This window comes from Prionailurus bengalensis, chromosome C1 (assembly GCF_016509475.1).
Source record: "Prionailurus bengalensis isolate Pbe53 chromosome C1, Fcat_Pben_1.1_paternal_pri, whole genome shotgun sequence".
Taxonomy (NCBI): Eukaryota; Metazoa; Chordata; class Mammalia; order Carnivora; family Felidae; genus Prionailurus; species Prionailurus bengalensis.
The window spans coordinates 64945808-64969510 of NC_057345.1; the positions used below are offsets into that span (position 1 = coordinate 64945808).

Here is a 23703-nt window from a genome sequence, read left to right on the forward strand (position 1 = left end):
TTCTGGAGCTGAGTCCAGAGTGCTGTAATCATTAGCAATGATGATTCTCTGTGTATCCCAGATGGAAAGCCTCCAGGATGGGCCATATTGTGCTATATAGACTGGAGTTTTAACACTTTGAATTCCCATTCCACATGTTCTAGATCCCTGAATCTACTAATCCATTTATTAGATATTTATAGGAAAAAAAAACACAAAACTTTTACCCTCCTCATAAAAGTGGGGTTATATTTAAAGGAGTGTGGGGTCAGGTGGAGGTACCTACAGAGACTATTCCTGATTGTCAGAAAGAGTCCTGATTTCACATGTTCTGCTGGTCACTTCATTAGGTAGTCTCTCAGCTTAGTTTGCTACTCTGGATTTGATAATGGCTACCAGACCATCAATTTCTAAAATGTACCTTAAGGGGTGCCTGGGTGACTCAGTAGGTTAAGTGTCCAACTCCTGGTTTCAGCTCAGGTCATAATCTTCCGGTTCCTGAGTTCAAGCTCCACATCTGCTTGGGATTCTCTCTCTCCCTCTCTCCCTACCCCTCTCCTCCCTCTCTCTGTCTCTCTCTGTCTCTCTCTCTCTCTCTCTCTCTCTCTCTCTCAAAATAAATAAACTTAAAAATAAATTAATTAATAAAATGTTCCTTAAGTTCATCACACTGTTATATCAGAGCAGTTTGTAACTGGAGGCCAGATTATGAGGTACTTTTAATTTTTGTTATTTTGTTTTAAATGTTTATTTACTTTTAAGAGAGAGCATGAGTGGGAGAGGTGCAGAGGGAGAGGGGGGCAGAGATCCAAAGCAGGCTCTGTGCTGACAGCATAGAGCCCAATATGGGGCTTGAACCCACAAGTTGTGAGACCACGACCTGAGCTGAAGTCACATGTTCAACAGACTGAGCCACCCAGGTGCCCCTATGAGGTAGTTTTTAAATACAAGATGCAACTGTTATACATCTGATGCTTGGTAGCAGCCAACTAAGTGAATGAGTGTGTGATAGAAGAATAATTTGATTATATCAGCAGGGTTTTTCACAGACCCATTTTGCCTACCAGAACATAGACTTGGATATAACTTCTTCATTCCTTCCTTTCCCTAAATGCTTTTTCCAGTAAAATAAGAGCCCTGAACAGTTTCTGGGGAAAGAGAACATCCCATATATTCATGTGGTATTCACATGGGCCACCAGTTTCCAAGACTTCCAGAACTACTCTTCTGTGCCTCTATTGTACCCTGCCCTGGCTTCCATTTGGTGAAATTTCCATACAATTTCACTGTGATGAAATAGCATTTTATGTGCCTGTTTCCATGTTGGATTGGGATATCCTTGTGGACAGGGACCATGTCTTGCCCATTTTGTATCTCTTTAATCTAATATGGCCATTGGCTCATTAAATAATTAACGTATGTTGGACTGAAGTGGATACCTCTAAATGCATTTCCAAGTATTGTCAGCACTCTATCAGATTTTAAAAAATAAAAGGAATCAAAGAATAGTGACCTAGTTTAACCACTTGTAGGCACATATTAAAATAGTTAATAAATGCTCATGAGAAGGATGAAGGGGTCTTCCATAGTGGTTCTCATACTTAGAAAATCTCGAGGGGCGCCTGGGTGGTGCAGTCGGTTAAGCGTCCGACTTCAGCCAGGTCACGATCTCGCGGTCCGTGAGTTCGAGCCCCGCGTCGGGCTATGGGCTGATGGCTCAGAGCCTGGAGCCTGTTTCCGATTCTGTGTCTCCCTCTCTCTCTGCCCCTCCCCCGTTCATGCTCTGTCTCTCTCTGTGCCAAAAATAAATAAACGTTGAAAAAAAATTTTTTTTTAAATAAAAAAAAGAAAATCTCGAGAACAAGGTGTTACAAAGATGTAGTCTCAAATTCTGGCTGGAATTTGTTTGGGTCTTATTTGGCTCCTCAAATGTCTGAGAATATGAGTTCCAAGTATTTTTCTTCATTATCAATGTGAATGAGAAGAGTTATTCTAAGATAAGCTAAGCAGAGAGATACAGTAATGTCCAATGAATAGAGTGGGATACCATCACTCCCCCTCCAGCCATTAATAACATAAAACGTAGTCTTTTCTGAATTTTCTTGGAGACAGTCTTTGTGTTTGAATGAATACTAAGCAATTGATGTAGATAAGTGTGAAATAGAACCGTATTAGGTGTATGTCTTCTTTGGGAAGTGTTAGCTTCTTTCAGCCACACAAATCAAAATAACTTACACCTAAGGAAAAAAAAACAGTTTTTCTTTACAGTGACACTGAAGTTTAAAAAAGAGTATTTCCATCTAAACTTCAAATGGAAATCTCTAGTAATGGCATTTCGTGGTGAATTATCAGCCTATTTTCCATTCAGTAAGTATGTGCATAGAGTATTAATGGAACTATCACAAAATTTCTTACCTATTTTATATTCCTATATACCAGTTAGCATTTAATATACCCTTGAATTTCATTTTCCTGCAAGATATGCTTTTAAAAGATTTGGAAATGTGCATCTTTGCTATTAGAATTTCTAAACCACTTTTCTAACACTTCTTTTGAATGGTTGCAGTGTCTCAAAGCATAAAATCCAGATGTCTAAAATAGGTAGATCAGGGAGAAATTGCACTGTTCTTCCTTTTTTAAGATGAATATATTTTATCTTATGTGATGCAAATAAAAATATATCTTATTTTTAGCTTCAGTAATTTTTTTTTTGGAAAACTGATTGCTATGCAGCTGATCGAATAGGGGTTTGGCCACATACTATTTAGGAATTCATTCCCATCTTCTTTGTTCCCATGAATTTAGAACATAGTAAACAATATGTCAGGTTTGTGCCCTCATATCAACGACAGGATTTCATGGGTGATTATTCCCATTGTCAATATTGAGGATTTAAATGTTAAAAGTTTGTAAAGAAGCAAGGTTTAGAGAGGGGACAGTTTAGAAGTCGGCTAAATCGTAAGCAGTAGCAATATGCTGAGATCTTCTACTTCTTCAAGTCATTTTCTTGGCTGGGTCTGGAAATATCACCTAACCATTTGTTTCTTAAAAGACACTGTTTTCTGTGGTCTAATTAGTCATGCATCACATGCACTAGTAATGAAGAGTCCATGAACTGACCACTATGAATCAGGCAGGCATGGCTCATCCCTCGGGTATATAAACAACTAATGTATTTTTGAACACTGCCCATTTGCATTCATCCCTCTCTTCCATCCAATCTCAAAGTCTTTGTTTTATTTCAGTCTGTTTGTCTAATGCAGGTACTAATAATAGTTCCCCCTATTTTCTAAATGACCAGTAAGATCGAGCAAATCTATAATGAGAATGTTAAGAATAATGACCATGTTTTACATTTATTTACCTCTTCATTTATAAGGAGTGCTTCAATGTAGACAATTCAGGTTCATTAGCTCTTCCAGATGATGCACTTGCCTCCATCCAGTCTGTCCCTGCACTACCATTGGCATTCATTCTAAGGCATGAAATAAAGTATAATACTCCCACGTTTATAAGTTAAAACCCCAACTATTTAGCGTGGAAGACAATGCCTACCCATCTAGTCCAGCCTACCCTTCCAGAACTTCAACTTTGGCTCATAAAGGGATCTTAATACATATTAGGTGAATGACTTAAACAAATGAAGAAGTAGATACATATATAATAAAATTAGTGGCGGGGAAAAGACATCTTGGAAAAAATAGTGCTGTAATTTATATTCATTTCCATATTACCAACCTGGTAGATATTAAATAAAACCTTAATCTTTTCCTCTTCATTAAATTCCTACATCTTGGCAGCCTAATGTATCCCAGTTGTTTTATTGAAATGAAGATTTGTACCATAAAAACCAAACCACAGGTACTTTTCATGAACTAAAGATATCTCCTTAAACCATTCATAATATACTCTGTTCACCAGATGTGATTAATTTGGTTTGTGACAAGCTATGAAAAAAAAGAGTAATAGATCACTGGGTAATTAAAGTCTTGGAAATGAATGCATTGGAGGCTGTAAGAGATTACCACAGGATCATCGAAAAGGGTAGAATATAGCTTTTCATCAAGAAATGCCCAAACTGTAAAAATAAGGTTTCATGTACTAGTTTCTCCTTAAATTAGTTTCTTTCATTTTTGACTTAATCATATTATCCACTTTGGATTTAAAGGCCCTGTGCCCATTCTGAGCACTCATTTTTTATATAGGACTTCCTGTAAAGTACAGGTTAAAACACACTTTCCTGGGTCCCATCTCCAGAGATTCTGATTCAGTAGAACAGAGTGGGGCTCATTGATTTGCATTTCTAGCAATTCCAGGGGATGCCCATCTCAGGGCAATTAGTGCAAGGATTGCTCTTTCAGTACCATGGCTGTAGATTGTCCTTCATATTGTTATCAGATTTAATTTAATTCGTGTAATTTCATTAATTGTAAATCTTGGGAAAGGGGATGCAATTTGTCTTGGAGAAAAGAAGACCCAGGGTGAGTATGTTAACTGATATCAGGTATTATAAGAATTGCCATATGGAAGTGGCCCTTCTATTTATTCCCATATTTTTTTTTAACATTGTGCTGATCATATTGTGTTACAATTGTCTTTTTGCTTGACTATTAGACTATAAGCTCCTTAAGGTTGGGAAAATTGTCTTTCTCCTCTTTCTAATCAGGGCCTAATACCCAGACTAATCATTGGATATATGAGAGATTAAAATTTTATTTGGGAAACAACAAATGCTATCCTCAGTCTGTCAGTCCTCCAGCATAATCTTTAAATAAGAAACATGCAGGGACAGCAATTGACAGCAAAAAAAAAAATTATTTTATTATGAAACTTTGTCTCTAAACCCAGTGGAGCCCAAGAGTACCATCTGAACTCCATGAAGAGTTCCTTTTATGTAGGGTACTGGCAGCCTGGAGCCTAGCACCAAAACAGACTAGAAGACCTCTTCCAACCCTAATCCTACTCCCCACAAGTCTCACATTGTCCCACCACTGTTACAGAAACATAAATCCAGAGAATGCCAATGGAGGAGAAGAGGACAGAAAAGCATGAATTGGGCTGGTGCTTAGAGCAGCCCAATGTAGGCTTTCTGACAATTAAGTCCAGCAGATCTCTCTAGCTGCTTAGAAAGAAGCAACTTCAAAGCGTAAGGTGAGCAGCAGAAAGAGAGATGGGTATTACTTCTCCTGCCTCTTTGAAATAAAAGACAGGATCGTAGGTGAGAGAAAACATACCCCTACCTAGTACTACAGTACTAGGCACTCTACATCACCTAATACGGTAGCTCAGTGAAAAGTCTTGATCTGACCAACTTTAGCCATACTTCTCCTCAAAAGTGTAGAGAGAGGGATGGGGAAAAATGGAAAAAGAGTCTTCAATTCACTTTTCTTACAAATTAACATTCTCCATTTTTTTTTGTTCTTTTCTGTAAACCCAAGGGTCTTAACAGCTCAGGTCATAGAGTTTATAACCATATAACCATGCAGAGCCCATTCATGTTATTTGGGAAAAGAGAGTGAACAAAACAGATGATAGAGCTCATATTTGCCAGGGTCCAGTTCATCCTTTCCAGTGTCTAGATTCTTCCACTTATAAATGTCAAACTGGAGATATCTTCATCAAGACATGGGTTGCTTTCCCTCTCCTGGAAAGAGAAAAAAATGCCTACCTATTTAGATTATCTTCTGTGTAGGAGGATAATGTCTATAAGATTCTCATCTTGTGAGCTACATACTTCACATAAAATTTTGGTGTTGCATTCCTTCTGAGCCATGTGTCTTCCCTTCTCTGTGAATTTGTTGTCTTGGAAAGACCACTCTTCCCTCTTTCTCTAGTTATTCCTTCCTCATCTTCAGGTCTCCACTCAATTGCCATTTCCTCATAGGAGCCTTCCATGAACTCCACAATAAGGTTGGATTTCCCTATTATATGTTCTCATAGTAACAACTCCACGTCTATGTTGTGAAAATTAATACAGTTACAGTTTTATATTTATTTGTGAAAATGTTTTGATTAAAGTTTGTCTTTGCCAATTGGCTACAAGTTGCATCAGGGCAAGAACATACCTGATTTGTGCTCATTGTTAGTCCTTGGTACGTAGAATAGAATCTAGCATATAATAGGTACACAGAACATGAGTGTACTAGTCTATAAGTTATCATGAACTTGCTCCAGTTGCTGTATATTCTTGTTAATACTGGTCTTGTTGGTCTTTTGAATTTTAGCCATTCTGGGGATGTGTTTTTTTCATTTTGCATTTCCTGGATTATTAATGAGGTAGGGACCTCTTTAGTTTATTATTTGGATATCCTCTTTTGTAAAAATGCCAGTTCAAGCCTTTTGCCCATTTTGCTATTTTCTGTTTTTCTTATTGATTTGTAAGAATACTTTTTATATTTTCAAAACAAGCCCTCTATTGATTTTATGTGTTGTAAGTATCTTCTCCCACTGATATTTTCATTTTTTTAATAGTGTATTTAATAAGTAAAAGTGTTTTTTTTATGTTAAAGTCACTCAATTATTAAACTTCTTCTTTATGGTTAATTTTTAGGTCCTATTTAAGAAATTAGTATCTACCCTAAGGTCTAGAAGTTATTTTCTTATAAGTTACCTTCTAAAATCTTTATCATTTTACTTTTCAGTTAGATCTGAACATCCACTTGGAATGAATTTTGCATATCCTATCATACAGAGTTAAGACTCATCATTTTCTTTTCTTTTTTAATTTTTTTAAAACTTTTATTTATTGGTGTGCCTGGATGGCTCAGTCGGTTAAGCCTCCAACTTTGGCTCAGGTTGTGATCTTGTGGTTCGTGAGTTCGGGCCCTGTGTTGGGCTCTGTGCTGACAGCTCAGAGCTTGGAGCCTGCTTTGGATTCTGTGTCTTCCTCTCTCTCTGCCTCACTCTCTCTTTCTCTCTCTCAAAAATAAATAAACATTAATTTTTTTAAAAAATTCCGTTTATTGGAGAGAGAGAGCATGCATGCAAGTGAGGGAGAGGGGCTGAGGGAGAGAGAAAATCTTAAGCAGGGCTCAATCCCACAACTGTGATATGATCTGAGCTGAAATCAAGAGTCAGATGCTCAACCAACTGAGCCATCCAAGCACCCCAAGAGTCATCATTTTCTATATGAACATCCAATTGTATGAGTACCATTCATTGAAAAGACCGTGCTTTCCTCCACTGCATTGCAGAGCCACCTTTGTCATAAATCATATGCTCATATATTTGGCCAGTGGATCTGTTTCTGAGTTTTCTCTGTGTGCCAGTAGTTTACTAGTCTTCCTTAAAACCCAGCACCTCACTGTCTTATTTACTGTGGATTTATAATGAGTCACATTATCTTACAATAAGTTCTATCAGTTTGTCCTTTTTCTTCAAGATTTTCTTGAAGATTTCCTTGATTATTCCTGGCCCTATGCATTTTCAAATAAACTTTGGTCTATTTTTCAATTCCCATAAAACACAAAACTTTTAATAAACATGCTGACATTTAGAGATTACATTAAATCTATAGATCAATTGGAGGGCATTGATGTACTTTATAATATTAAGTGTCCCATTCATTAATATGGTATATACTTCATTTTATTTCTGCCAAGGTCTAGGTTATATTCTTGTATCCTTTTTCATTAGGTTTTCTTCTTCTAGGTGATTAAATGATTTTTTGGTTAAGTAGAATTTGTATTTTTCAATGAGATAACATTTTAGTTTTCACCATTTATATATAAACACAAGTTAATAAAAACATCACAAAACAGTAAAATTTCAGTTAATATTTATGGTGCATAGTTTCATGTTCACATGTTTTTAAGTATTGTATATATTAACAAATTTCACAACACATCATTATTCTGAGAAAAATAATTAAAAGACACCTACCAATCTTTTTTTCTTAATTTAAGTAATTTCTACATACCCAAGGTAGGGCTCAAACTCATGACTCTGAGATCAAGAGTCACATCCTCTTCTGACTGAGCCAGCCAGGAGCCCCTAGAAATCTTTTAATATATGATAGTAGATCACAAATTCTTAACAGCAACAAAAAAATAGTGAATATTTAGAAATAAATGGCAGTCACATAAGTGTTTTAATTTAACATTTTAGATTTGAAGCCACAATATCCACACAGCACACAAGGACCATGCTACCATGTAGTCACTTCAGTGAGAGGGAATCACTGAAATGCCGAGTTAGGGGCAGGTACAGATAAATTCAATAATTGCTAATGAAAGAGTTTAAAACACACTATAAAAATTTGAGAAACTATAGTATCCTTTCTTGGTAAAAACCCTCAAGAAAGTAGATATAGAAGGAACATACCTCAAGATCATAAAGGCCATATACAAAACACCCACAGCTAATATCATCTTCAATGGAGAAAAACTAAAACATTTCCCCCTGAGGTCAGGAACACAACAAAGATGTCCACTCTCACCAGTGTTGTTCAACATAGTGTTGGAAGTCGCAGCCTCGGCAATCAGACAACAAAAAGAAATAAAAGGCATCCAAACTGTCAAGGGAGAAGTCAAACTTTCACTCTTCATTGATGACATGATACTCTCCGTGGAAAATCCAAAGACTCCACCAAAAAACTGCTAGAACTGATATATGAACTCAGCAAAATTGCTGGATGTAAAATCAACGTACAGAAATCAGTTGCATTTCTATACACCAATAATGAAGCAGCAGAAAGAGAAATCAAGAAATTGATCCCATTTACAATTGCACCAAAGCCCATAAAATACCTAGGAATAAACCTAACCAAAGAGGTAAAAGATCTGTACACTGAAAACTATAGAAAGCTTATGAAAGAAATTGAAGAAGACACAGAGAAATGGAAAAGCATTCCACATTCATGGATTGGCAGAACAAATATTGTTAATGTGGATACTACCCAAAGCAATCTACACATTCAATGCAATCCCTATCAAAATACCACCAGCGTTCTTCACAAAGCTAAAACAAAGAATTCTAAAATTTGGATGGAACTAGAAAAGACCCCAAATAGCCAAAGTAATGTTGAAAAAGAAAACCAAACCTGGAGGCATCACAATTCCTGACTTCAGGCTGTATTACAAAGCTGCAATCATCAAGACAGCATGGTACTGACACAAAAAGAGACACAGAGATCAATAGAATAGAATAAAACGCCCAGAAATGGACCCACAAATGTATGGCCAACTAATCTTTGACAAAGCAGGAAAGAATATCCAATGGAAGAAAGACAGTCTCTTCAGCAAATGGTGTTGGGAAAACCAGACAGTGACATGCAGAATGAACCTGGACTACTATCTTATACCATACACAAAAATAAACTCAAAATGAATGAAAGACCTCAATGTAAGACAGGAAACCACCAAAATTCTGGAGAAGAAAACAAGCAACGAGCTCTTTGACCTCAGCAACAGCAGCTTCTTACTAGACATGTCTATGGAGGCAAGGGAATCAAAAGCAAAAATGAACTATTGGGATCTCATCAAGATAAAACCTGCGCAGCTAAGGAAACAATCAAAAAAACTAAAAGGCAACTGATGGAATGGGAGAAGATATTTGAAATGACATATCTGATACAGGGTTAGTATACAAAATCTATAAACTTTCAGACTCAACACCCAAAAAACAAATAATCCAGTGAAGAAATGGGCAAAGGACATGAACAGACATTTTCCCAAAGAAGACATCCAGATGGCAAACAGACACATGAAAATATGCTCAACATCACTCATCATCATGGAAATACAAATCAAAACCACAATGAGGCACCAGCTCACACCTGTCAGAATGGCTGAAATTAATGACTAGGAAAAAACAGATGTTGGCGAGGATGCAGAGAAAGGAGAACCCTTTTGCACTGCTGGTGGGAATGCAAACTGGCACAGCCACTCTGGAGAACAGTATGGAAATTCCTCAAAAAATTAAAGATAGAGCTACCCCATGATCCAGCAATTGCACTACTAGGAATTTATTCAAAGGTTGCAAAAAAATGCTGATTCAAAGAGGCACATGCACCCCAATGTTTATGGCAGTGCTATCAACAATAGCCAAATTATCGAAACAGCCCAAATGTCCATCAAGTGATGAATGGATAAAGATGTGAGATATATATATATATATATATATATACATACACACATACATATATACATACATAATGGAATATTACTCAGTTATAAAAAAAGAATGAAATCTTGCTATTTGCAACAACAGGATGGATCCAGAATGTATTATGCTAAGTGAAATCAGTCAGAGAAAGACAAATACCGTATGATTTCACTCGTATGTGGAATTTAAGAAACAAAACAGATGAACATAGGGGAAAGGAAGGAAAAATAAGATAGAAACAGAGAGGGAGGCAAACCATAAGAGACTCTTAAATACAGAGAACAAACTGAGGGTTTGGTGAGGGGATGGGCTAAATGGGTGATGGGCACTAAGGAGGGCACTTGTTGGGATGAGCACTGGGTGTTGTATGTAAGTGATGAATTCCCAAATTCTACTCCTGAAACCATTATTATGCTACATGTTAACTAACTTGGATTTAAATAAAATTTTTAAAAAAACTTTGAGAAAAATGTCATGACTGGGCACATTGGAACTGAATACTTGTACAGGATGGAACATCTGTTAGTAGGTCTCAAGAAACTGGGAACGAAAGTATTTCTTAGGCTCTGGGTTCCTAGTCTTGATACCCTTCCTCAGAAGGCGTTTATACACCTCATTGTCAGGATCGACAGGCATATCTTCCAGAATTCCTTCCTTTGGGCCTCCTTCTTCACCCAGGCTAATGTGAATATGTCCGTAGGGCTGTATTTCCTTCTGGAGGGTCTAGAATAGAAACTATTTCCTTGCTGCTCCAGCTTCCTGAATCTCCTGACATTCGTTGGCATATGCCCCTCGGGAGTGTAGCTTTTCTTGGAAAGCCAACAATGGCTGGTTGAGTCTTTCTCAAGCAATATCACATTAAAGCTCTGTTCAGTAGCATTTTAAATTCATTTTTAAATTGTTCCTAATATATAGGAATAAAATTGATTCTTGTATACTGCTTTTGTAGGCAGAGACCATGCTAACTTTGCGTATTTATTCTAATCGCTTTTAAATTCTTTTGGATTTTTTACATGTACGATCACATTGTCTCAAATGACTATTATATTTCTTTCTGTCCAATCCTATGTTTTTATTCTTTTTCATGTCTTATTGTACTGTCTAAAGTCTCCATTACAGTGTTAACTAGAAATGATTATGATAGGCATCTTTATTTCAACACAAGGGAAAATTTTCAGCATTTCTTGATTAAGAATGGTGCTTGCTATAAATTTTATGTATTTATCCTTTATCAAATTATGGATGTTCTGCTGAATTCCTAGTTTGATAAGAGTATTTATCATGAGTGGGGCACCTGGGTAGCTCAGTCAGTTGAGCATCCAACTCTTTATTTCAGCTCAGTTCATGATCCCATGATTGTGGGATCAAGCCCTATGTTGCTCTGCTCTCCGCATGGAGCCTTCTTAAGATTCTCTCTCTCTCTCCCTCTCTCTCTCTCAAATACAAAAAGAATTTTTTGAAAATATCATGAATGAATGTTAAGTTTAACCGAATGTTTTCCCCGTATTTATTTTTGTTAAAATGATCTTTTGATATTTCTCTTCTATTTTGTTCATTTGATAAATTACATTGCTTGATTTTTTAAAGGAAAACCAATTTTTCCTGCATGAAATAAACCCAAATTGGTCATGGTGTACATAATTTTTTTATATATTTATGGATTCATTTGCTGATATTTTACTTAGATTTTTTGCATCTATGGTCATGAGTTAGATTAGTCTATAATTTTTCTTTCTTTTAATGTCCTTGTCAGGCTTTGGATTCAAGATTATGCCGGCCTAACAGAATGAATTGAGAAGTATTCATTCCTTGTTTTTTTTTTGTTAAGTTTACTTATCTTAGGGGAGGAGGGAGAGAGAGAGAGAGAGAGAGAGAGAGAGAGAGAGAGAGAGAGAATCCCAAGCAGGCTCCACGCTGTCCCCATGCAGGGCTTGAACTCACGAGCCATGAGATCATGACCTGAGCTTAACTGACAGGGTCACCCAGATGCCCCAGTTGTCATTCCTTTTATATTTAGTAGAAGGTTTTCTGTTAGCTTGGTGTCTGGTACAATTAATTCACTGGTAAAGCCATCAGGTTTTGAGTTTTCTTTGTGTGAGGGTTTTGAGTATGGATTTAACATCTGATTTTCTGTTTATTCTTTTGTCAGCTTAAGGAAGTTGTGTTTTTCTAGAAATCAGTTCATTTCAAATAATTTTGCAACTTGTTTTCATTAAGTTGTTCTTAATATCCTTTATCATCTTAAATTCTTTAAGATATTTAGGAATATATTCCCTCTTATTACCAATATTTATTTTTACCTTCTTTCTTTTTCTTGATTTGTTTCACCAGAATTATCAATTTTATTAGCCTTTCCAAGGAATCATCCCTTAGGTATATGTTTACTTTATATATTTTTTCTGCTATTATCTTTATCTTTTTCTTCTTTCAACTTTTTAGTTGACCTAAAAAGGCCTAATTTTTTTTTTTTATCATTTTGAGGTGGATGCTTAGATCACTAATTTCAACTTCTTTTTCCCCCAATATATTCATTTAAGGCAATAAATGTTCCTGTAACTATGGGTGTAGCTACATCCCATAAGTTTTGAAATGTCATTATTTATAATCATTTAATCTAAAATATTTTCTATTTCCACTGTGATTTCTTTGACCCAGGAATTATGTTAAAGTGTATTGTTTAACTTCCAAACATGAGGATTTTTTAATTTATATTTTTATTATTTGTGCAGAGCTTACTTCCACTGTAGTTACTAAAGGTAATCTGCATGTGAGTTTCAAACATCTGAAATGTATTTAAATTTCCTTTATGGCTCAGAATATGGTCAACTTTTATAAATTTTCTGTGTGTATTTTAAAAGATTTTATATTCAACTTGGTAGTTGTAGTGTTTTGTGTGTGTGTGTGTGTGTGTGTATACACACACGCACACACACAACTATATATATATATGTGGACATCATATATATATACATGTATATGTATATATATATGTGTACATATATATATGTGTACATATATATATATGTGTACATATATATATATATATATATATATATATATATAGTTGTTAATCATATTGAGTTCTCCTCTATCCTTACTGATTTTTTGGTGACTTGTTCTATCAGTTATTTGGAAAGATATATTAAAATCTCCCACTATGATTGTGGAGTTTTGACCTTCTTCTTTTTAGTTCTGTTTAAATTCAGCTTTGAATACTGAGAACCTATATTATTGGGTCATGCAAATTAAGGCTATTATTTCTTCCTAGATAATTAAACCTTTTATCATAATGAAGTGACACTCTTTAACTCTAGTAATACTTCTCTCCCTAAAGTCTATACTTGTCTGACATTTTTTCAGTTTTTTTCACATTTATTGAAGTATAAGTGACAAATAAAAATTGCGTCTATTTAAGGTACACAAGTTGATGTTTCAATATATGTATACATTGTGAAATAATAACCACAATCTAGCTAACATACCCACCACCTCAGATAGTTACCATTTATTTGTTCGTTTTGTTCTTTTCCTTTCTTCTTGTTTTTTCCTTTTTGTGGTAAGAACACTTAAGATCTACCATCTTAGCAAAAATTCAGGTATATTAATTGTACCAATATTAATTGGTACTGTTAACGATAGTCACATTGCTGTTCTATAGATCTTCGGAACTTACTCATCTTGCATGACTGATTCCCTGTATGTTTTGGGCAACGTGTCCTCATTTCCCTCTCCACCCAGCCCTTGACAACCACCGTTTTACTGTTTTCTTTTGTGAGTTTGACTATTTTTGATTCCACGTGTAAGTGAGATCATGCGGTGTTTGTCTTTCTGTGTCTGGCTTATTACATTTAATATAATGTCCTCCAGATTCATCCATGTTGTCACGATGGTAGGATTTCCTACTTTTTTAAAGTTAAATAATCATGGGAGTGCAGATATCTCTTTGAGATGTTGATTTTGTTTCCTTTATATATATATATACCCAGAAGTGGGTTTTCTGGATTATGAAGTTGTGCTATTTTTAACTTTTTTTTTGAGGGCTATCTGTACTGTATTCCACAGTGACTGTACCAATTTACATTCCCACCAACAGTGCACAAGGGTTCCCTTTCCTCCATATCCTTCCCAAAACTTGCTATCTTTTGTCTTTTGGTAATAGCTACTCTAACAGGTATGAAGTGATATCTCGATGTGGTTTTGGTTTGCATTTGTCTGATGATTAGTGATGCTAAACACCTTTTTATGTACCTGTTGGCCATTTGTATGTCTTTTAAGAAATGTCTGTTTATTTTGCCTGTTTTTTTTTTTTGGTAGGAAATGTATTATTAGGCATTTTATTTATTTTTTTCAGTTGTTTTAATTGAGGTGTAATTGGCATATCATTAATTCATTTCAGGTATACAGCATAATGATTCCATAATTATAAATGCCAAATGATCACAATAAATCCAGTTAATATCTATCACCATACATAGTTACAAAACCTGTTTTTCTCATGATGAGAACTTTCAAAGTCCACTCTCCTCGATACTTTCAGTTTATTTTTTCCTTTGCCGGTTAAATGTCAAATTGGGTTTGATATTTGTATAGTTTTACCACCTTTCTATTGGCTAATGTTTCCATGGTATGTTTTTTCCATCCTTTTGCTTTTAGCATTTCTGTATCTTTCTATTTCAAGAGTGCAACTGTATCAAGTACCTCTGATGCCCTATCTTATATTCTCGCAACCCACCTTTTACTTGGCCATTGCTGCTGTGACCAGTTTCGTGCCATTGTTAATGTGTGATTACTCACTGGGTGTGTCTGGCTTCCTGCCCAGGGACTCACCCATACACAGTGTGAAAGTATGGGGGAGGTGATATGCCAGGGGCAACTCTTGACCAGTAGGGGGCAGGATCTGGTGGACAGAGGCTCCTCACACATGCTGCTCAGAAGGCCCAGAAGGATGGAGGTCCCAGTTGCGGGTCCCAAGGACTAACTGGACACTGTAACTTTATTGGCTTGCCCTCCTCCTGTAGATTCTCCCCAGGCCCCACTGACAGCTTTATGGCTGCTTTCATGCTATAAGACCATATGGCCCGAAAAGCCTAAAACATTCATTATCTGGTCCTTTACAGAAAAAATTTGCTGACACCTGTTCTAGGGATCACCACATGCATCCTTAACTTAATGTCTCATAGAATTCAGTATTTCTGCCACTTCCTGAACAAGACCTTAAAACAATTGAACTTCATGTCCCTGCCTCATGACTAATCTCTTTTTTAAACACCACAAAATACTTTCAGTATTCTTTCATATGGTCACTATTCGTTTAGGTTGACCCATATATTTACCACTTCATTGTTCTTCATTTGTTCCTCTGGACCAACTTCTATCTTGGATAATTTTCCTTCTACCTAAAGAATATTCTTTAATACTTTAGTATAGAATCTCTGATGACGGATTCTGTCAGTTTTTGTTTGAAAATATCTGCATTTACTCTTAATTTTTGAATGATATTTTTATTTCATATAGAAACCAAGGCTGGCAGTTATTTTGTATTGACACTTTAAAGATAGCATTTCATTGTTTTCTAGCGTCATTGTTTCTTTTGAAAATACAGCTGTTTTTTATTGCTACTCTGAAGAGAATCTTTCGTTTCTTTTTCTCTGGCTGCTTTAAAGGTTTTGTTTGTTTTGATTTGGTCTTTTTGTCTTTGTAAACTTTTAGCAGTTTTACTATAATATGCTTAGATCTGAGTTTTTTGTTTATTCTGCTTGGCTTTTAGATTGCTTCTTTTTTTTATTTAAAAAAAATTTTTTTTTCAACGTTTATTTATTTTTGGAACAGAGAGAGACAGCATGAACGGGGGAGGGGCAGAGAGAGGGAGACACAGAATCGGAAACAGGCTCCAGGCTCCGAGCCATCAGCCCAGAGCCTGACGCGGGGCTCGAACTCACGGACCGCAAGATCGTGACCTGGCTGAAGTCAGACACTTAACCGACTGCGCCACCCAGGCGCCCCTAGATTGCTTCTTAAATCTGAGACTTGATATTATTTGTGAGTTTGGAAAATTCTTAGCTATTATATTGTCAAAGATTGCTTCTTCATTTTCTGTCTTACTCTAGAACTTTCTAACCATTCTATTTCTCTTTTGCTATGTTCTGTACTTTTCCTACCCCTCACTTCCCCTTGCTTCATTCTGGATATTTTCTTCTGCTGTTTTAGTTCCCTCGTTCTCTTCTCAGCTATGCCTAATTGGCTGTTGAATACATTTAATCACCTAATATAATGAGAATTTGGGGTGATTCTAAAAGGATTTAGTCCTATGAGGCTTGTTCACACATACTCTGATATAGCCCTTTAGGAGTCCAACCAAAAGGGGGCAGTAGTAGTAGTTTCTAGAACATCTCCATGGTGGGACCCATTCCAGTTTTTGTTTCCCAGTCCCCTACTCTGTTTAAAACTCTGCCCAGAAAGTATTTCCATGTTAAATGTTAGTGAAGTACAGTTATCTATCCTTTTTTCCTATAATGACCTAATCTAGATTCTGTGATAATGCAGTGTGTTCAATAAATGTTTAATGGATAAAAAAAATTTTTTTTATTTTACATTTTCGCTGTAGGCAGAAATGGGAAGGAAAATTGAACCCAATATTAGAAAGGACTTCCCAGTTATTAAGCCTTCCCATAACGAAAAGGGCTGCCTCATAACTACTAGGTGCCTATCCCAAGAAATGCTCACAAGAACATTCAATTCAAGTTCAAATGCCCAACTTTAAAAATCACTTGTCAAGAGACTGTGGAAATAATTACAGGTTTGGCATTAATCTGGGTCAGATAACCTCCCAAGTTTTTTTCCATCCTTTAGTTTCTGTGAATCCAGTTTGTGTTCCAGCTATGATATTCTATTTCTTTTCTTTTTAAGAAAAATGTTTAAAAATTTTATGTCTTTAATACTTTGCTTCCTGGTTTCTGACAGTGGGATCTGAATTATGGAGTGTAGGCCTTCTGACATATCTTCATAAAGAATAGGCCAGTCAAAAGTACTGATAATTAGGAACAGGGAGTATTTTTTTTTTAAGTTTATTTATTTATTCCTAGAGAGAGAGAGAGAATCCCAAGCAGGCTCCGCATTGTCAGCCCAGAGCCCAAAGCGGAACTCAATCTCATGAACAGTGTATGAAATCATAACCTGAGCCAAAATCAAGAGTGAGATGCTTAACCAACTAAGCCACCCAGGCACCCCAGGAACAGGGAGTATAAAGCAAGCTCACTGGGCAGTTTGACTTGGTGAATATGTCTTTGCTTATCAAAGGCAGGCACAAGTTCTTTTTAACAGAGTAATCATTTAGGTAAGGGACTTTAAGTCAATGTACAGAGGAAGATTCACATGTGTATATAATGATAGGGAAAAAAATTGATTTAGTTGATTCATTAGGAGAAATACTATCAGCAATTGAGAAGCTTACTTCCATGTAGACAAAGGTAGTATCTGAGTTTTTGTTCTCAAAGACTAATTTATTCACTCATTCATTGAATCAGCAACTATATTTTGAGAACTTAGGGCAAGAAAAAGTATGCCAAAGATCCACTTTGTTTGGTGATACTTTTCAACATTTCACAAGTGAATTTTATGAAAACTTTCTAGGACTTCACATCTTTTGGAATAGAGTGGTGTTTGCTTCTATTTGGGGGAAAAAAACATAAACAATTCAAATATTTTTTCCTTTAAAATGGGCTACTGTTGGGGTACGTGGGTGGCTCAGTTGGTTAAGTGTCAAAATTCGGCTCAGGTAATGATCTCACAGTTCGTGAGTTCAAGCCCCACATTGGGCTCTCTGCTGACAGCTCAGAGCGTGGAGCCTGCTTCAGATTCTATGTCTCCCTCTCTCTCTGCCCCTCCCTGCTCACACATGGGTGCTTAACTGACTGAGCCACCCAGGTGCCCCTAAAGTTTTTTTTTAAGTCTTTTAATTTAAAAAAACGCAATCTTATTCAAAGTTGAAAAAGTCTTACGTAAATTTCAAGCTGTCTCTAATATTTCAGAACCTAAGAGTAAAAGACAAAATACAATGGTGATTACATATATGAGTCTATCCATTACTTCATTGTGTTATGTAGGGAGAAGCACTTACATTGTAGTCTGAAACAAAACACAAAATATATTAAAGTAAACAATTTCATTTGTTTAAATGCAGAATACAAGAATTTCATTACATAATGCAAGAATTTAAAAAGCCAAGAAGTTTTTATCTGCATTTAATACTGAGCTAGTAATTCAGGATTTTTTCCATATTTTCATATACATCATGACCAAACCAAGCATAATACAATATTTTATTTGTCAAAATTATCTTCTTCCTAATATAATTTATTTAAAGTAAATTTAAAAGAATGTCATTTTTATGTTGAGTGAGGCCAAATATTACCAACGATTTTATTAAACAAAAATTTTCCCATATAATATTTGATAAAATAAAGGTTTTAACTTCAGATAATCTCTTTGTCATATATCACATCAAAATTATAAAGTGATTTTCTAAATTATTAAGGCTTTTCAAAAGCTATTTAGCAGTTATTTTTTTTAATTAAGAAATAACTAAACTACAAAGATAGAGAGTCTTATACTTTACAGTTGAGGAAACTGAAGCTCAGAGAAAATGAACCATTTGCTCAAAGGACAAAAATTAATAGATGGCAGATTCTGGATTCATATTCAGGATGATCTGATTCTAAAATTCATGCTCTTAATCACTTACGCCAGTGTGTGGCTTACACAATGACAGTGGGAACTGAAAGAAGGGGAGTCTGAGTGGTGTTTCAAAGACCAAATCCATAGGCAGTGCTGATAGCTTGGAGACATGAAAGTTTTGATGAGTAAGGTTAGAAATGATACTAAGTCTCCTAACTAAGAGATTTAGGGAAGTAGTGTTGCTACTATAAAAAATACCATAAAAATAAAATTAATTAATTAATTAATTGAATAATTAAATAAGCAAGCAGGATAGGAATTTCATTTATGGAAAAAGATGCTGAGATTGATTTTGGCCTTTCTAAACCACAAATAACATTAAGACTTAACAGGTAGAAGGGTGCCTGGGTGGCTCAGTCGTTGAATATTCGACTCTTGATTTCAGTTCACATCATGATTCCAGGGTCGTGGGATCCAGCCCCACATGGGGCTCCAAACTGAGTGTGGAGCGTACTGGGGATTCTCTCTCTCTCTCTCTCTCTCTCTCTCTTTCTGCCCTTCTCCCCTGCTTGCTCACTCTCTCTCTCTAAAATAATAATAAAAAATCTTTAAAAAAATACCTACCCCCCCCCAAAAAAGAAGACTTACAGGTAGAGCCATCATACAAAGCATTTGAAAATACAGGACTTGGGGGCGCCTGGGTGGCTCAGTCGGTTATGTGTCTGACTTCGGTTCAGGTCATGATCTCATGGTCCATGAGTTTGAGACCCACATCGGGCTCTGTGCTGACAGTTCAGAGCCTGGAGGCTGTTTCAGATTCTGTGTCTCCCTCTCTCTCTGCACCTCCCCTGTTCATGCTCTGTCTCTCTCTGTCTCAAAAATAAATAAATGTTAAAAAAAAAATTAAAAAAAAAAAAAGAAAATACAGGACTTGGATTCTGTTGAAAGTCAGTGCTGAAAATGTAGATTCAGGATCCATCCACTAAGGGTAGTAGTTGAAAAGTGCAGTAAAAGAGAACTGAGAGAATGAGAAGAGAATGAGGACCTGGAGACATGACCTAAAAACATGATCTAAGCCTCAAGGAAGGTGCCCACTCGTGGGCTTAAGGAGGAAAAAATGTGAGCAAAGAAAATAAATAAACAAATAAATAAATAGCAAAAAGTTAAAAGAAAACCAGGACAACCTACACTCATGAAAGCCAAGAGATAATAAACATGGCTAAAATTTACTGAGCACTTACCATGTGCTGTGTATTTCACATACATTATCTTACTTAATCTTTATAGTAACTCAGCAAGGTAGGTCTGTGTATCTTTATTGATAGATCAAGACACAGAGGATTTACAAAATTAAACCATATGCCTATCACTCAGTTGGAAAGTCCTAGGGCAAAAACTGGAGTGCATATTTCCAGCCTCCAGAGTCCATTTTCCAACCAGTGGTCTCTAAAGTGTACACGGCAAACCACTGTGGTGTGGGGAAAAAATGTTAGAGTTACAATTATTATATCTCATTCTTTTTAAATTGCATTTCTTGTGTATATTTTATAACATACATCCTATATTAGTATGGTAATATGTGCATATTTTATATTTATTGGGGTATATGCCCAAATAATATACTAATGTAAGGAGACAAAAATAATTGGAATCATTTCTTTAAACCACTATGCAAAACTACCATTTTGTCTTGTCACATCCTCAACAAGAAACTATATTCATTTTCTATGGCCATGTTGTCTTTTAAATACAGTACTGGTTGCACTTGAGTTAACAAGAACCATTTTTTCATAGGTTGTTTTCAAGTCATTTGTTGATATTTTCAGAAACTTGTGAAGGCTTTGGGGTTATTTGGTTCTTAGTAAGAGTAGAAGAAACACAGGCCTTCGACCAGACAGACCTGGGTTCAAATATCAGCTTTGACCTTACTGACCTTGTGACCTCAGACAAGTACCTCATTTCTCAGAGCCTCAGTTTGTTTATCTTAAACTGGAGATAATATTAATCTTGCAGATTATTGCAAAGTTTACCAATATCATAAGAAAATAACTTAGCATTGGGCATTGCATACAGCCAATACTTCTAAAAGGGCAGCAAGTAACATTAATAGGAGCAGTACTTAATTACTGTAGACAATATCTGTGGCCCAGTAGTCATGTCCCCTCTAAAATCGGGGATTTTACAATATACCTTTGGCAAAGTTATGCCTATATTGCTCTTTTTTTCTGTTCAATGTTTTTATTTAGTTTTGAGACAGAGAAAGACAGAGCATGAGCAGGGGAGGGGCAGAGCGAAGAGAGACGCAGAATCTGAAGCAGGCTCCAGGCTCTGAGCTGTCAGCACAGCCCTGGTGTAGGGCTCGAACTCATGGACTGTGAGATCATGACCTGAGCTGAAGTCGGATGCTTAACCAACTGAGCCACCCAGGCGCCCCATTGCCTATATTGCTCTTAATTCAACCTAGAAACTTGTTTCAACATAGACAAGTATTTAGAAGTAGACAAGTAGTCTAGAAAAGTATTTTCCAGAAATATGGAAGCCACTGCAAATAGCTCTGTGGATTGGGGAATGCCATTTATATGAACTACAGGCATATCTGAAAGATGTGGGTTCAGGTCCAGACCACTGCAGTAAAGTGAGTATTACAATGAAGCAGGTCAGATTAAATTTTTGTTTTCCTGGATATAAGAGTTATGTTTACACAAGACTGTAGTCTACTGAGTGCGCATAGCATAATGCCTAAAAAACCAGTGTACATACCTTAATTTAAAAATACTTTTTGGGGGCACCTGGGTGGCTCAGTCAGTTAAGCATCCAATTTTGGCTCAGGTCATGATCTCACAGCTCATGAGTTTGATCCTTGTTTTGGGCTCTGTGCTAACAGCTCAGAGCCTGGAGCCTGCTTCGGATTCTGTGTCTTCCTCTCTATCTGCCCCTCCGCCCCCTCTATCTCTATGTCTTTCTCTCTCTCTCTCAAAAATAAATAACCATTAAAAAAATTTTAATACTTTATTGCTTGAAAAAAAAAGTCAAGCCATCATCTGAGCTTTTAGCAACTTGTACTTGTTTTGCTGGTGGGTGGTTTTGCCTTGATACTGATGGCTGCTGGCTGACCAGGGTGGTGGTTGCTGAAGGCTGAGGTGGCTGCAACCATTTCTTAAAATAAGACAACAGTGAAGTTTGCCACTTCACTGACTCTTCCTTTCACAAACAATTTCTTGTAGCATGTGATGCTGTTTGATAGCATTTTACCCACAGTAGAACTTCTTCCAGAATTGGAGTCGATCTTCTCAAACTCTGCCACTGCTTCAGCTAAGTTTGTGTAACATTCTAAATCCTCTGTTGTCATTTCAACAATCTTCACAGCATCCTCACCAGGAGTAGGCTCCACCTCATGAAACCACTTTCTTTGCTCATCCATAAGCAGGTCCTCATCCGTTAAAATCTAATAGGAGATGGCAGCCATTCAGTTGCATCTTCAGGCTCCACTTCTAGTTCTAGGTCTCTAGTTCTTTCCACCACATCTGCAGTTTACTGCCTCCACCAAAGTTGGAACCCCCTCGAAGTCACTCATGAGGGTTGGGATCGACTTCTTCCAAACTCCTGTTAATGTTTATATTTTGACCTCTTCCCATGAATCATGAATGTTCTTAATGGCATCTAGAATGGTGACTCCTTTACAAAAGGTTTTCAATGTACTTTGCCCAGATCCATCAGAAGAATCACTAGCTATGGCAGCTATAGCCTTACAAAATGTATTTCTTAAATAATAAGACTTTTTGAAAATTGAAATTACTCCTTGATCCATGGGCTACAGAATGGATGTTGTGTTAATAGGTATGAGAACAACATTAATTCCATTGTCCATTTCCATTAGAGCTTTTGGGTGACCAGGTGTATTGCAATATTTTGAAAGGAATCTTTTCTTCTGAGCAGTAGGTCTCAAGAGTATGCTTAAAATACTCAGTAAACCATGTTTTGAAGAGATGTGCCATCATCCAGGCTTTGTTGTCCCATTGATAGAGCACAGGCAGAGTAGATTTAGCATAAATCTTAAGGGACCTAGAATTTTCAGAATGGTAAATGAGCATTGGCTTCAACTTAAAGTCACCAGGTACATTAACTCCTAACAACCAAGTCAGCCTGTCCTTTGAGGCTTTGAAGCCAGGCATTGACTTCTCTCTAGTTGAGAAAGTCCTAGATGGCATCATCTTCAAGGACATAACTGTTTTGTCTGCAGTGAAAATATGTTATTTAGTGTAAGCTACTTACGTTAATTATCTTACCTAGATAACTTGCTGCAGCTTCTATATCAGCACTTGCTGCTTCACCTTGCACTTTTACATTATGGAGAAGCCTTCTTTCCTTAAACCTCATGAACCCACCTCTGCTAGCTTCAGACTTTTATTCTGCCAGCTTCTTCATCTCTTTCAGCCTTTACAGAGTTGAAGAGAGTTAGGGCCTTGCTCTGGATTAGGCTTTGGCTGAAGGGAGTGTTGTAGCTGGTTTGATCTTCTATCCATAACTTTCTCCATGTCAGCAATAAGGCTGTTTCACTTTCTTATCATTTATGTGTTCACTGGAGTAGCAGTTTTAATTTCCTTCCTTTGCATTTACAACTTGGCTAACTAGTGCGAGAGGCCTAACTCTTAGCCTATCTCAGCTTTTGACATGACTCCCTAACTAAGCTCTATCATTTCTAGCTTTCACTTGAACACTTAGAGGCCATTATGTGGTTGTTAATGGCTTAATTTCAGCATTGTTGTGTCTCAGGGAATAGGGAGGCCCAAGAAGATGGAGAAAGACGAGGGAGTGGCCAGTGGGTAGAGCAGTCTGAACACACACAACATTTATTGATCAAGTTTGCCATCTTATATGGGTGTGGTTCGTGGCACCCCAAAACAATTACAATAGCCTGAGAAACTTAACAGAAACCCATGGGGGAGG

General features: G+C 36.6%; 1 protein-coding gene across 3 annotated transcripts in view; it reads left to right on the top strand.

Annotated features, from left to right (window-relative positions):
• AK5 (adenylate kinase 5) overlaps window positions 1-23703 on the top strand; it is a 264423-nt gene that overhangs the window by 38674 nt on the left and 202046 nt on the right. The window lies entirely within an intron of this gene.